The sequence below is a fragment of the Pleurodeles waltl genome, chromosome 9 (assembly GCF_031143425.1).
Source record: "Pleurodeles waltl isolate 20211129_DDA chromosome 9, aPleWal1.hap1.20221129, whole genome shotgun sequence".
NCBI lineage: Eukaryota > Metazoa > Chordata > Amphibia > Caudata > Salamandridae > Pleurodeles > Pleurodeles waltl.
In genome coordinates, this window is record NC_090448.1 from 45,147,417 (window position 1) to 45,162,084 (window position 14,668).

Below are 14,668 nucleotides of genomic sequence, written 5' to 3' on the forward strand. Positions count from 1 at the left end.
GTAAATTTGTCCTTCTTTGATGTCTTTTTCCCATCCTTAACCTGTAGGTAGATTCTGCAGCAATTGTGAATGACCAATGTAGGAGGTGAAAGGCTTCATTGACAAATTAGGGCTAGGTAAAGAGTTCACAAAATGTCCTGGTCGGTTCTCACGTCACTCTGAAAAGAAGTCTTAGGTGTGTAATGACTGCTAAATGCTTGTTTCACAGTTCCTGTAGGTAATATATCTCTGACGTGGTTAATATACCTTGGGAATGCCTACGAGGCTGCATTAGCCCTGTTTCAGTGTGCATTTACATAGGTTGGAAATTGGGCTCGAGACAGAAAAGACAAAATAGAACAAGGGGTGATCCCTCGGGTGTGGAGACCTTACCAGCTGCTAAAGAATTGTCATTGTACCCAAAAAACTCAAAATGTTGGTCTGATTCCTCCAGTGCCTACTGGACACAGGAGGACAGGAGATGTGGAAAAATGCTGGGAAAACAATATCTTTGCTTGGTGAAATTCTAACAACACTTACAGTATTAAGGGAGGGTGTACTGAAGTGTATACCTGCACCCAGACTGGTGATGCAAAAAAGACACTAAATATTTCACCTTAGCGCATAACATTTAAATGTGCTAATGTTCTTTGCTAGTGCCTTGTAAACAAAAATTCTCAGAACAAGTTTACATGAACTGGAAAATATTTGTATTTGACATCACATTCAATTGAAAATTCCCATTATATATATATGAGTCATAAATTAAGAGATCCCAAATCTTCGATTAGTTTGATTAATACTCCAACAACATAAATAAAGTTCAACAGTCATCAATCACATTACAATCCTGCAGAGTCAATGCGTGTTTTGCTGTTGTTCTTCTGCTTCTTCAGGGATGCAGGAACGCAATCATAAAAATGTTTTACATTCCTCATCAATCATTTACAACCACTAATATGTGTGTAAAATGTACTAACACGTGACTGTAACATGTCCAACCAACGTTTCTCCATATCAATGACTGAAATCCAGGACATAAGTAAATTGAATGACCTCCTAAGTGCAGCTCCCTTATCTATATACAATATGAATCTAAACAATAACAAGAATGGCATTCAAAGGAAGTGTAAATAATATCTTCAAGAGTAGTACATGTAAGCAGGTGTTCTGAAGGTCCAATGGGTGCAGGAGGTCATTATCCTATGACACCTACCATCACCAACTACCATCACTTGAGCCACAGCCAGTTCCTTTATTGTGTTCAGGGAAGGAACTGGTCCAGAGAATAGTAGGCTTGGATAAGACAGAACCTACTTCCCTTTTTCCTTCTGATGAAATAGTGGATGTGATATTATCCACATTACATTTTGAGCCTGTGACTCACTCACTTGCTCCTAAAATTAGGAGCCTTTCTAGCCATTTGTACTGAAGCAGAGGTGGCCTGCGTGGGAGAGGCCACATCATCTAAAGACCATTCTTCACTACTGAAAGGACCCATGCCTTGGTGTTATCGTGAATTCTGTGGTGGTCATAGAAGGAATGTCTTCACTACAGTCTGCCATGGAACAATTTTATTTTGCATGGCTCACACTGGTGGAAAGTTGTGAAAATGCAGAGCAGAACAGGAGAATGTGTCTTTCTCAGACCTTGTGTGGCTCTTGCATGGTAATTGACAAGCCAAAACCTTCTTCTGTTTCAGAATGCCACTGGGGGGTTGTGGAACTCTTTATGATACTTGGAACCTCATTTGTCCATAGCTGATCTTTAGTTGTAGCACCATATGACTGGATTGTGCTGAGCCAGAATCACATTCAGAGGCTAACACATTTAACTTTCTCTGTGCTCCCTACTTTTGTCCAGAATAGTCAAACAGGTTCACCTTAGAGCATATCTACTGTGCCTACCTGAGCATATCATCTCTGGTGAAGTCAGGCTTCTTACGAACTGCCATAAATCTTCACCCCAAAGCTGTGCAGCACTATAGCTAAAAATGCAGCGCAGGTGATACACACGTTTAGAAGCTGGGATGATTTCTCACTCACACCAGGTTGGTTCCTACACTTCGGGGGAAGGCTAAAGCTAGAGCATGTGACTTTACTCAGACGTCTGCTGTGTGCAGAGTAGCACCGGGCAGCTAAAGAGGCATTTGGTGGTCTTCTTCTCTCCAGGTAAGACCCTCATCAAGGGGAGCAGCAATTCTCCATACAGCAGGTCCACTCTCCACATTTTGGTGATAATCCCTTTTCTATTCTTCACCTAGACAACTACACATGTTGTATCTTCAGTGTAATGTGAATTTGTCAGCCTATTTTAATGAGGTTTGTGTGTTCTGTGTAACATTGTACGTGTATTCTGAACATTTTTTTCATGTCACTAATGTCTTTGCAGCTAGTGTTATCAAACTCAAATATTATATGACTTCCTGTGAGGTCATCATTATATTAAATAGTTCTCATATCTAAGATTCACAAAGACTTAGGCACCAAACATAATGGCATGGCCCCTTGGGGGTGGAGAGCAAAGTGCCAGCTTGGCCTGACCGTCGTCTCTACAGAAAGTTCTGCTGAGGTGCCAAGCCTAGCAGGCATGCCCCTTGTTGGGGTGGGGTGCAAGGTGCCAAAATGATACCACCCTCATCATAACAAAATGACTCACTGAGTGCAAAGCCTGCCAGGCATGGCCACAACCATTTGCACAGAACAGAAGGCTAGCCGGGGCCCCAAGCATGCCAGGCCTGACGCCGACCCTCCACAGAGAAGAGAAGGGCTGTTGGGGCACCAAGCTGGGCAGGCATTACCCCCCGAGGGAGGAGCAAAACACCATTTGCTGCTTGACAGGCATTGACCCCTTGTTGGTGAGGAACAAAACACCAGCTTGCCCCTACCCATTATTACAATAGAACGGTCTGCTGGTGTGCTAAGCCTAGCAGGCATGGACCCATGAGGGAGGGAAGCAAAGAGGCAGCATGCCCCACTTTCATCACAACAGAATGAACTACTGGGGTGCCAAGCCTGGCAGACACGGTTCTGGTCACCTGTGCATCTCAGAAGGCCAGTCTGGTGCCAAGTCTGGCAGGCATGGCCCTCACACAGAGCAGGTGGCCTGGGCCTCTTATGGCAGTAAGAAGTAGAAAGTAGAATGTCAGCTTCACCCCACTCTCATCTCAACAGAAAGGCCTATTAGGGTGCCAAGCTCAGCAAGCATGACCCCTATAGAGATGGGAGCAAAGGGTCATCTTGCCTCCAACCTCATCATTACACAAAGGCCTGCCACACTTAAAAAAGCACGTCCCCTATAGAAGTGGGGAAGAGCGGGGAGCAGAGCGCCAGCTGGTCGACACTTCTTCACAACATAATGACTTGATGGGTCACCATACTTGGCAGATGTGACCCCTGGATCCCCCACACAGAAGCAGGTTGCAATAAACTGTGCCCCTCCTCGCCCCCTCATGTAGACCCCCTAAGTAATCCATCTTCACTGGCCCACCTGTTCCTGTGGGAGGAGGAGAGGTATCATTGTTGCCTACCTCTCTTCCTGCTCGCCGTTTCACCGCGCACCTTCACAGCCTGCCTACGGCTCTGTCCGGGGCCCATCTTGGAATGAGAGATCTCAGGTATTTTCTGTTCTGAACAAATTGCAAATGTTGGTTCAGCGGCCAAATATCAGGCATTTCCAGTCTAAACTGGAAAATATATTTAAGATCTAGCACCTCATGACGACTTTAAGGAGAAGACACTTAATAGTAATCTTTGCACTCTGGCCAGACCTTAAAATCCGCCGTGGTAAGAATCTGGCTTTCAGGATCAACTACTGGGTTAGAGAGCTCAGTAAGGTCCTCCTCAAAACCCTTCTTATCACCGAGTGTCCTTTATAGGGGGATGACTAGTGGTGCCGCTTTTCGGGATACAACCTGCTTGTATGTGTCTGCCTCCAAAGAGTGATTTCTGTTCAGCATGTTATGTTTGGTCATACAATCTTTTTGGCTATTATTACCACAGCCCACTACAGCCTGCCACCTGATTCATGAGGAACTGTCACACAGCTGCTTGTAAGTCAGTGCTTGAACATTCTTAGGAGAAACCTCGGCAGTGTCATCATAAGGATTTTTGGGGCCCTGGGCAAGATATATTTTGGGTTCCCGTGCCCAAAACAATTTTAAATTTTATTACACATTTTGTGATAATTGAAGCTAGCATAATGCCCAAAACTATTAAAGTATGTTAAACTTTCAGGCAATAAATTACACGAAAACAGCTAATGTATGCCTTGAGCCTGGCCTCAAAATCCTTAAGATTAAACTGGGAAGGGAGAGAAATTGAGATAGGCATAAAGAGGTGATGAAAAAGGAAAGATCCCCTTCCCAGGGGACCCCTTTAAAGTTGAGGGCCATGGGCAATTGCCATATTTGCCCGTGCCTTAAAACGTCTCTGAGCCTCAGCTACCACAATAGTATCAATGACATTATCTACAAGTAGGTTTCATGTGCTATAGGTATGTGCTTTTATTGAGGCAGCATTCAAGTATGAGATGCCACATATTGCCTTTCTGATGCTTTCATCCATAAGGTCAGGTTGTTCCCCTTTGATCACTCCTGCCTCTCACACTTCCACAGGGTCACAATTCTTGCTCCCAGCAAGGGTAGTCCTCAGCACTGTATACAGCCCAGCTGATTTGCATCACAGCCTTCTACAGAACTTCTGGTGATTCCCATAGATCTTTATCAATAGATAACCCCAGGCCCTGCAGTATGCATGGTCATTCATCTCTGGTAAACTGCAGTTGCCTTCAGAAATTGCAGGTGCATCCTCTGTGCCCTCTCACTTTCTCGTGAAACACACCATCAGCAAACCATTGCTTAGATGTTTCTTTAAGTTGCTCCCCAATCACCCTCTTTTCATAAACTACCACCACGCTTATTAGCTACTGCATGCTTGCCTTTTAAGAGATCAACTTATACTTTTCAGCAGCGTGATGTGCCCTTGTTCATCTGCCATGCACAGACATAAGCAAGCATTCCCAGAGGGCTCTGCACCTGTGCCATTCTTTTACTTGCCTCAGTTGCCCCGCAGTGATGCAGTGAAAATGACCAGCCCATCATGCTGCAGTTTGCATTGGGGAATGTTCATAGCAGTAAGATGGCTCGGACTATGGCAGCAACCAGGATCTCACACAAGGAACCTGTCCCTGTGGGCGTGATTTATAGCTAATGCTTGTAAACCATCGCCTTGTAATGGACATGTAAATTTCTTGAAACCATGGACGAGGGCTTCCAAATGTAGTGAACAATTTAAGAAAAGATGTCCAATGAAAAGGATTAAACGTCAGGCGGAATATGGGTCCACCCACAAGCTGTCACACCCCCAGCAATAGCTATCAACGTAACAAGGTTCAAGTTATAGATGTGCCATTCACATCTAACATTTAGCCACAAGTTTTTGAACATGTGTGCCCTCTTCTACTCACATCATGCCATAGTATCCCAGATGCTTCTCTTTGCCTTCCATTGAGGATCTCCACTGGCCGCCTTGCAGCAGTGAAGATCATATGATCGTCCGCTACCACCTCTAAACTATTGGGATCGGACGGGATGTGAGATTGTCGTGGGGCTGGACAATTCTCTTGCATTGAAGAGGCTGTGGGCGAGCACAGTATCATGAATGAAGCAGATACCGGCACTCTGGACCAAGGCGCTGATGAAAATTTTGAATTCCCAGAGTAACAAGAATGAGCTTAGGGTAGTTAGGTCTAAGGCACCACAGACAAAGCTGTAGGTTGGACTATGCCTACAGGACACAGTTCACAGACGGAGGCCAAGACAGAGCATGACATGGAGGAGACATAAAGAATGATGGTGCCAACTGTGTCAGGGGAGAACATTTTGTGGCGCTAGACTGAGTGTTACAGTGATGGCACTGATGGCACTCAAACGCCAATAAAGTATTCAACTTGATGGAAACCAGTAGAGAAGAAACCGACCACATTCAAGGCAACATTGCGTGAGTCGTCATCTGCCCCAGAAATAAATCAGCATGGAAACACTAGTTGTAAAGAAATATGCAGGTGATGGGCACAATGCTCGCAGTGGAACAGAAAAGTTTGACAAAAAAACAGGAAAAGCAGGATTCTGATGTTCAGGAACATGTTGGAACCAGGACGCAATGGGTTGGTGTGTTCATCACAAATCATATTACCTGGATAGCAATGAGGACACAGGCATGACCAATCCATTTGTAGGTCAGTTTGGTGCTTTACTGAGATCGTAGCAATAAGTGGTGCCTGGTGCCTCAACTACTCTACAATCCGTTATATCTACTTCAAGCGCTGCTCTGCTACACCTTGTCTCCTACAGTGTCTGACCCGCTTGAACCTAATGCTGACATTCCTTTCATCCCTACTCAGCTTACAATACATGTAAGTGGACCCAGCACAATTCCTGTGGGTTCTTGGGTTGGTGAGTGGATGGGAAGCAGCTGTGAACAAAAACATTGGAATGTTGGAGCTCCGGGGCTCTACTATAGCCTTAGAACCCGCCGTAGCGGGCTCTACCGGCTATTAAAGGCCCGCTCCCCGCGTTAAATGCCCGAGCCGAAGGCGAGGGCATTTAACAAGGGAGAGGGACTTTAATAGCCGGTAGAGCCCGCTACGGCGGGTTCTAAGGTTATTAGAACATTCTGCCACTCAGGGCAGAATGTTCTATTAAAAAAAAAAAGGTTCACGGAGCACGAGGGGATTAAAATCCCCTCGGGCTCCGTGAGGCTTTGTTCACAGCTGTTGCTGTGAACAAAGCGAACATTGGAATGTTGGCGCTGCGGGCTTTTACCGGCCAGTAAAAGCCCGCAGCACTCCATTGTTTTCAATGGAGCCCCCAGCATTCCAATGTTCTAATGGCCATTAGAAGCCCAGAGGACTCCATTGTTTTCGATGGAGCTCCCAACATTCCAATGTTCTAATAGAGTATATTGCAGCTTGTACTTGGCTGACGTGGTATAGACTGTGTTCATGAGGTGCAAGATTTTACCAGGAAAAGCAAGTTATTGATATGGTTCTTAGTGAGCTAGACAAGTGTTTAGTTGATATTCTGGTTCAGTGAGATGACTGAGTGCGCTCCTTTGTTCTCCATCTGTTCCAGTGGCACTCCACTGTCTGGGTGTCATGTGCATGCGTGCCAGTGTGAGCTGCATCTAGATGAGGTTAGCACTTCTTACAGGGAGTCTGTTTGAGATCACCATTGTACGAACCTTTGTGTGTGTTAATGATGCTCCCTGAACTTTTAAAGGATTTGTAGGTGTGTGTGTTTGTGCAATGCATAGAGGTTGTACCTTTGTCAGTGACAGTTGAGATACTACATTGTTGTAGATGTTTCCATTTGTATGCCTACAGCTCGCAAGATCTGTTTGCTCAACTCTTTGCTATGTTCATTGGCTCCTTGCATTGGTTGCTCCTACATAAATGTTTTTAATTGTGCTTCTTTTTTAAACTTTTTTTTATTGTGAATTGAATTGTTGGTGTTTGCTTCTGGTCGATGTCTTTGTGGTACGATTTAGAATTGTTAATGGGGATTGACCATGTGTGTGTATACTAAGAGGGTATTACTTTCCTTTTTTCTTTTTTAAGCTTTTAAATTGCTGTCATCACTTTTCTTGGTGGACTGGTCTTGAAAATATGTAGCAGGAGGACTCCAGGGAACCTATATTTTGCTATCAGAAATATCTATTTATTTATGGAACAAAGTTACATTATATTTTTTCGATGTATCTCAGACACCTATTTGAGTAAGGTACATTTGGGTACAATGTACAAGTGAATACTTCCTTAATTCAGAAATGCCTACCTTTTTACGTTCACATACTTTCAAGGCTTTTGCGGGCTTGAAAAAGGCCATTCGAAATAATTTATTGTCCACCTGTTCCAAAACTGTATATGCTATGAAAAATGACTAATTGTAAAGTTCACTTTTTTCAAAGCCCGAAAGGTACGGATGTAAGAAATTAAGATTTTGATGCCTGCATTTGAATAACACAATACCATAAGCTTTGCTTCTTATTATTTGAAAACATAATCTTTGGCATGTTTGCAGTCAATTCAAAACTTGTCCTCAAACACTCAGTACTATTACAATCACTCCACACTCTAGGCTACGCCACATTATTGCTGGGTTTGTTGTTTATCAGTCCACATTAACCCGTGAGAATTAGTGAAAATAGACCCACTCCCCATCTTCACCTCTCTCATACCAGGTTACTGAACACGAATACCCAGCAGCTGTGAGGTGCTAGGATGATGCCCAGAAGAGAGTCTGGCTTTCATGGCAAAACACATATTTGCTAAATTGTGGCCAAATTTTAAATAACTATCAGATGTAATTTTGTTTTCAAACATTCACATCAAGTGATCCTTGACCACGGTACAGTTTACATCATTTTGATGGTCATGTCAAGGATTACTCATTTATCGGTCATATCTTTTCATTCATCAGATGGGTGGAGACATAGTATTATTTCGTTTTATTTGGGGAGGGGGAGAGGGAAATAGTTATATGGTACACCTGGCACATTAGAGTACGTTCAGTAGGCGGGGGGCAGGTAGATTAGAGAGCAGCATAATTATGAAACCGGGAAAGCAATCAGACTATCGAGGACTATGATCCTGATTCTTCTCAAGGCTTTGAGACATCCCTTGCACATTTGTTGAGAATAAGATGTAAGTCCTATATAGAACCTCCTAAAATTGCATTGCAGACTTAAGGCAAAGTGGAAGGGAGTTCCAGTGGGTGGAGTTTTCTCAGAAGACAATTTGCATTTGGTGACATGGTATTCCTTTAGTAGATTAATAAGTATATTTAAGGCAAAATCTAAAACACAAAGGTTTATTCTGATTAAAACGAAGTGGCCTATTCACGAACTGCACTTTGTAGTATCTTTAGTAGTAATTAGGGCTGGGTGGAGCTCACGGAGTTCAACTCCGCGGAATTCCGCAGAGTTGATTTAAAACTTTGTGTAATTCCACAGAGGCGGAGTTTCGTGAGCGGCTGAGTGCTACTACCTCCTGCCCTAGTGACACCCTGTCCTGAATGCCCCCAATCTTGGAAGCGCAAAGCAGGGCCGGGCCTGGTTGGCCCGACCCTGCTTAGAGCTTCCTAGATTGGGGGCATTCAGGACAGGGCTGTGGCAGCGAAAGCTGCCGTTTCAGGCCTGTTGTGCACCAGTGTGCACAAAGAAAATAAAACGAGGACTTACCTGGGTCCTCCCAGGGGGTCCTTGTTCGCAGCGGCCTGGCTCTCTGCCTCCCTCTGCTCCCGGGATGCTGGTAGAGGGAGGCCTGGATCTGGAGCTGGCGGCGGCAGCAGCTCCATGCCGGCCGAGAGTGCGCACTGCAGCCCATTTATGGACTACATAGCGCAAACGCAGACTGTGTGGCCCATAACTGGGCTGCAGTGCACATGTGGTGAGCTCTACTCTACTGAGTTTTTGGTCGAACTCCACGCTCCAAGCGGAGCACAAAGTGCCAAAAGCTCCATTAGCTCTGCCAGTGGAGTGGAGCTCACCACCCCCCTAGTAGTAATACAAATGTGGCAGTAACCTCGGTGTGTGGCTGGAAAATGGGAAATATTTAATACTAAATAGGAGGAGATTAGGGAGGGATATGGAGGGGTTTATAGAAAGGTACCTAGGGGTTTAGAGAGGGCTGTGAAAATATAAAGACTCACATACAATAGAGTAAGCCTTTCTATTCTCAAACTGCACTTCTTATGTTACTACAGTCAAAAAGAACCCAAAACATGAATGTACTCCAACCCAATCTTGCAGTACGCCCAGTACCACACATTGCCACTCACAGGTACAGCAATACACTCCCATAGAAAATAATGAAGAAAGGATCCTAAAGTAATACCCCATAGGACATAACAGATTATTTCAAATTTTAAGCTGAATAGTTACATATGCACACACATACACACACATATATATATATATGGTTATATATATATATATATGTGTGTGTTTTGTATATACATATATGTTTTGTATATGTATTTTGTGGGTATACATGTGTGTGTATGCGTTTTGGCTTTAAAAACTATAATCAATTTAACATGTGTTTTTATAAATTATATAACTTAATCATAGTTGCATTTTTATTTAAAATTAATAAAATGTGTAAACATTTGAAGAATTCAAATGAATTAAAACTAAATAAAAACATGTTTTTATAAACACGGTTACATGATAATTAAATAGAAAGCTGGGAGCGTGGGATTTTCAAAATTATTTTAAATAATTATAAATTAATTTAATATATTGTATTTACTTAATTATTTTTACCAGTAGTAGTAACCTAATTATTTACTTAATTTTTTATTAAACATTTTATTTGATGAGTTGATCTGCTGTAACCTTTTCAGTCTTAGGTTAGTAATTAATAATTGAAGTTAATTTACATTTTTATTTTACATTCAAATATTTTAAATATTGTTTGTGTAATATTAATTAAACTTTATTATTTTATTATTTATCCTTATTCAAATGAAGGGATTTTCCCAGGCTTGTCAAGATCATAAAACCTACAGTAGCAACAGGAAGTAACTGTGTCTTCCTTGCCCTCCCCTTAGCCCCTGAGCAGCTAATAGGAGACTGTTAAGGGGCAACAGGTGGGGCAAGGGTTAAACCCTGTAAGACCATTAGGGCTGAAAAGGTGACTTATGTCCATACATGCCCGAGTTTTAGAAGAGGAAAGTGAGAGATTTTAAAAGAGGGTCGGGAGAATGTATTTCCCCATTGACTTCTGTTGACACAAGGATTATTTCAGGCAGGAGACAGACAAAACATAGACATTTTTGGCTTCGAAATCATGAGTCTCCCACCTGAATCGGGTCTAGTGGAATGTATCGGTGTCACTTCTAACCCTGCAAGTTCTGTGAGTCCCCATTATTGTTCCTTTCTGGCTTATTTTCAGCGGACAGTTCCTCGGCTGCGCTAACAGAAAGCCAGGGTCCCTGTAGAGTGAGAAACCCCCATCACCGAGGAATGTCGAGGAGAGGGCGAGGCACTTATATGGTGCCGGTAGGGGGCAGTTCAGTGGCACCACCTCTTTCATGCTGTGTGTGGCTGGAACCAGTTGACATGTCAGGCTGTTTTTTATCTTCACTGGAGAGGGTAAAAAGTCAAGGCAGTATTAACCTGTCAGATTGGTAGAATTTATACAGGTAAACAGAGCACTGCTGTGCTGATTTACAACTCGATAATGTATGCCCACAGGTAAAAGGAAAAGGCTGTCTCTTCTAAGCATGACACCGTGGGATGACTGATCCATTAAACCGAACCCCCACCTTATCTCACTTAGCATCTTCTAAAGAAAACAGCAACCTGATCCTTGCAACAAAAAGTGTTCCTTTTGCAGAACCGGGGAGAGAAGTGAAGCATCCAAAGAATACTATCTCACGGAGTAACCTGTCCCAGCGCAGAATCTCAGTCTTGAGTTTAATGTGAGCCAGTATCTGTAACCTTATGCTTAGGATGGAGAATTGAATACAACATGAACGGGGCAGATCTTCAAACAACATAGAGACATCTTTCACAAACCATTATCATTAACTACATCAACCAAAACAGCAATGCTGTGTGGGATACTGCAACCCCTGCTGTGCGATACAAGGATATTGCAACTCGTATGTAGCTCGTGACCTCGTAAAAAAGTAACTAGAGTCTGGATTTCTCTTTAAAGTCACAGAACCCCAAGTGTACTCAAATATTCTTTTAACACACAGCGGGGAGGTTGAGAGGGGTATTTTATTCCTTATAATACATGGTTGCTCCACTGCTTTTCCCCATTCTTTTAAATCTTTTAATTCTTGCTTGTAAAATGTAGAATGAATGTGAACTCTGTACTGTGACAGTAAACATGGCAGTGGGCAGTTTCACATTCAGTGCAATCAAGTATTTTTTAGTCACTTTCAAAACCTCCTGTGACAGACTGTGTGGTAACATGCAGATGGCTTTACGGTAAAGAACATTCATTGAAGGCTTCCACTGATAATAACAACAGTCCTACTACTATTACTAATAATAATAAATATAATACTAAGAGTAATATTAATGGAACCTTGATGCCAAATGGTACCTCAATGGTACATATTTGAGCTTATTCATGTCCTTTTAAATTTGCATTGCTCATACCCATATGAACCTCTGAAGGGCTTGTGCTGGACTCCATCACTCCTGCATTGGTGCGGCTCCTCCGGGCTGGTGTGGCCCACACACTTCCTGCTTACACTGTGCATCCAAATGTGTCAGTTCCTCAAGCTTCCCAAAGCTATGCCTCAGTGCGAGAGGCTGTACCTGCCTGACACACTGACACTGTCATTGTATGTTTAATGCACACTTAGTACCCATGGTTGTAAGTCTACTAATGCAATAACTGATTGGTTTAATATATTCATGTACTTGTTCTTTGCTTTTTATGTGTTTCTTAGCATGCTGGCTTTCACACTTCTGCATCCATTCTTTATACTGTTATAGAATTAGTATAAGCAAATTATAAGGATTCACTTATAGTTTGTGTGGGAGGGTAGCTGGGGTCCCAAAAGATGGCAGAGATATGGGGTTCGACAAGGCAGGCGGGTGGGAAGATGGTAGTGAATTGGCAGAGAGCACTGAGTTGGAAAAGACCATGGGGCATATTTATCAGAAGTGGCACCACGCTGCATCACTTCTAAAATGCGGGGTTGGGCCATATTTAAAAAAATACGGCTATCCCTGTGTTTCTCCTTGCGGCCGCGCTAAATTAGCTGCCGGGCGTCAACACAGCCACCCTTGCACCCTGGTGCAAGGATGGCTGCATTGCGGGGGAGATTGTTTTTGTGCAGAAAGGGACACCTTCGTGCACAAATACAATCTTTAATGGCAATTTGCTTTTCTCCTCGTTGCGCCATGCTAACACCACCCCTGGGGTGTCAGATTTTGGCGTTGCCTCAGGTTTACGAAACCTCGGAAATCTGGGGCAGCGTCAAAATGCAATGGTGTTGCTGTGGAACGCCCACAGCAACACCCATTGCATGCCCCTTACACGCAAAGTTTTGCGTGTTAAGCAGCCACATTTACAAGGTGGCGTTAATCCACAAAAAAGTGGCTTAATGCCGCCTTGTAAGTACGGCACAGTGTACCACGCCACTGGGGCATCACAAAACGTGACGCTCCGGTTGCACTATGGGCTTGTAAATATGCCCCTATATTGAGCTGAGTTTAAGGCAGCGGCTGGTCTCACCATGGTTGATGGTTAGACTTCCAGAGGACTTTTTTTTACTGATCTCTGTATCTTTCATGTAGGCATTGGCTACCAGGCGGCTCACTGTGACTTGAAGATAGTGAGAAGAAACAAAGGATACAAAACTATCATATCAAGGCCAACGTCACAAATGAAACTTGTCTCTCACCAGCAAGCAAAGCAAACTGGCCCGACTCCTTCCTTGGGGATAGTAAGTCAAATTGTTGATTTTACAGCAGAATTTCACACAGATGTGCTAAGAGGCCAGAGGTTGTGAACAGGTACTCCTGAAATACTCCTATGTTTTCATGGCCTCCCAATAAATGTTGGGGGTTCATCCATCGCAAGAAAAGTTTGAAAAATGTAGCAAGATGGTGCATTTTGCAATGCACGTTCTCTAAAACATGTCTAAAAAGACACCAATGACATATGAACCTCAAAAATGCAATTTCATTTGGGCTTTCAATTTCCAAGAAGATTCTTAGGCATAAGGCATACGTTTTGAATGACAATCTCCTTAGAAGAGGATGATGGAAAATGGGCTGCGGCAGGCTTACAAACTTGGGTCTCAGAAAGCAATGGTGTTTATCAATCACATACTCAGTATATATTTGAAACAAGCAAATGAATGCAGTTATGGACTCTCTCATGCCTGACTTGTCACCACAAGGATTAGCTTCTTTATTCCTGACAGCAGTATTTTAACCTTTGCTCATCACTGCAAGTGCAATTACAAAAGATTGCAGAATCAGAAATCTAGTGAGACATTGAAAAGGAAAATGACAGTCCGCTGATGTCACACTGTACCTCACCTTCACTGCTGGGGCCTCAAAGGATATTGAGAATATTTAGGTCATACCGAACGGTAGCCCAGACTGAAATTGAGATAAACAAGACCCATCAAGGGACACCAAAGACAATGGGAAGGGAAACACCACTGTCTGATCAGCTGATGATCTTGCTCAGAGTTTTGGGTTCATGAGTACATCTTCATCCTGTCTTGGAGGCATTAGTGGATGAGCTGAACCTGCAAGCTGCGTTCGGATACCTCCTTTCGAGAACACAGTCTCACTTCACTATGCTGGATCACTGCCTACCAGTGGGAACCTGCATGAGACCCCACTTACTAATTCAACATCCACCCAATGGTCCAGCTGCAGCCTTGACTAATAATTGTGTAGATGAGGTCTTTGATAGGTCTTGACTGAGACAATGCTTGCCTTGTCACTTGCAAGACATTTTGTTTACATGCACAGGGCTTACAGCCTGCCCATTACTTACCATTGATTGGCTTCATCGTCACTCTTATTTCCTTGCATCTCATTGCTCAACAGTTGCCAGTTTTACTTTCTCTTTGTGTGTTTGTCTCTTCTGTGGGCATGGACCAAGAACTGCTTACTTTCAGTGGCCAGTGTCCTTCCACTAG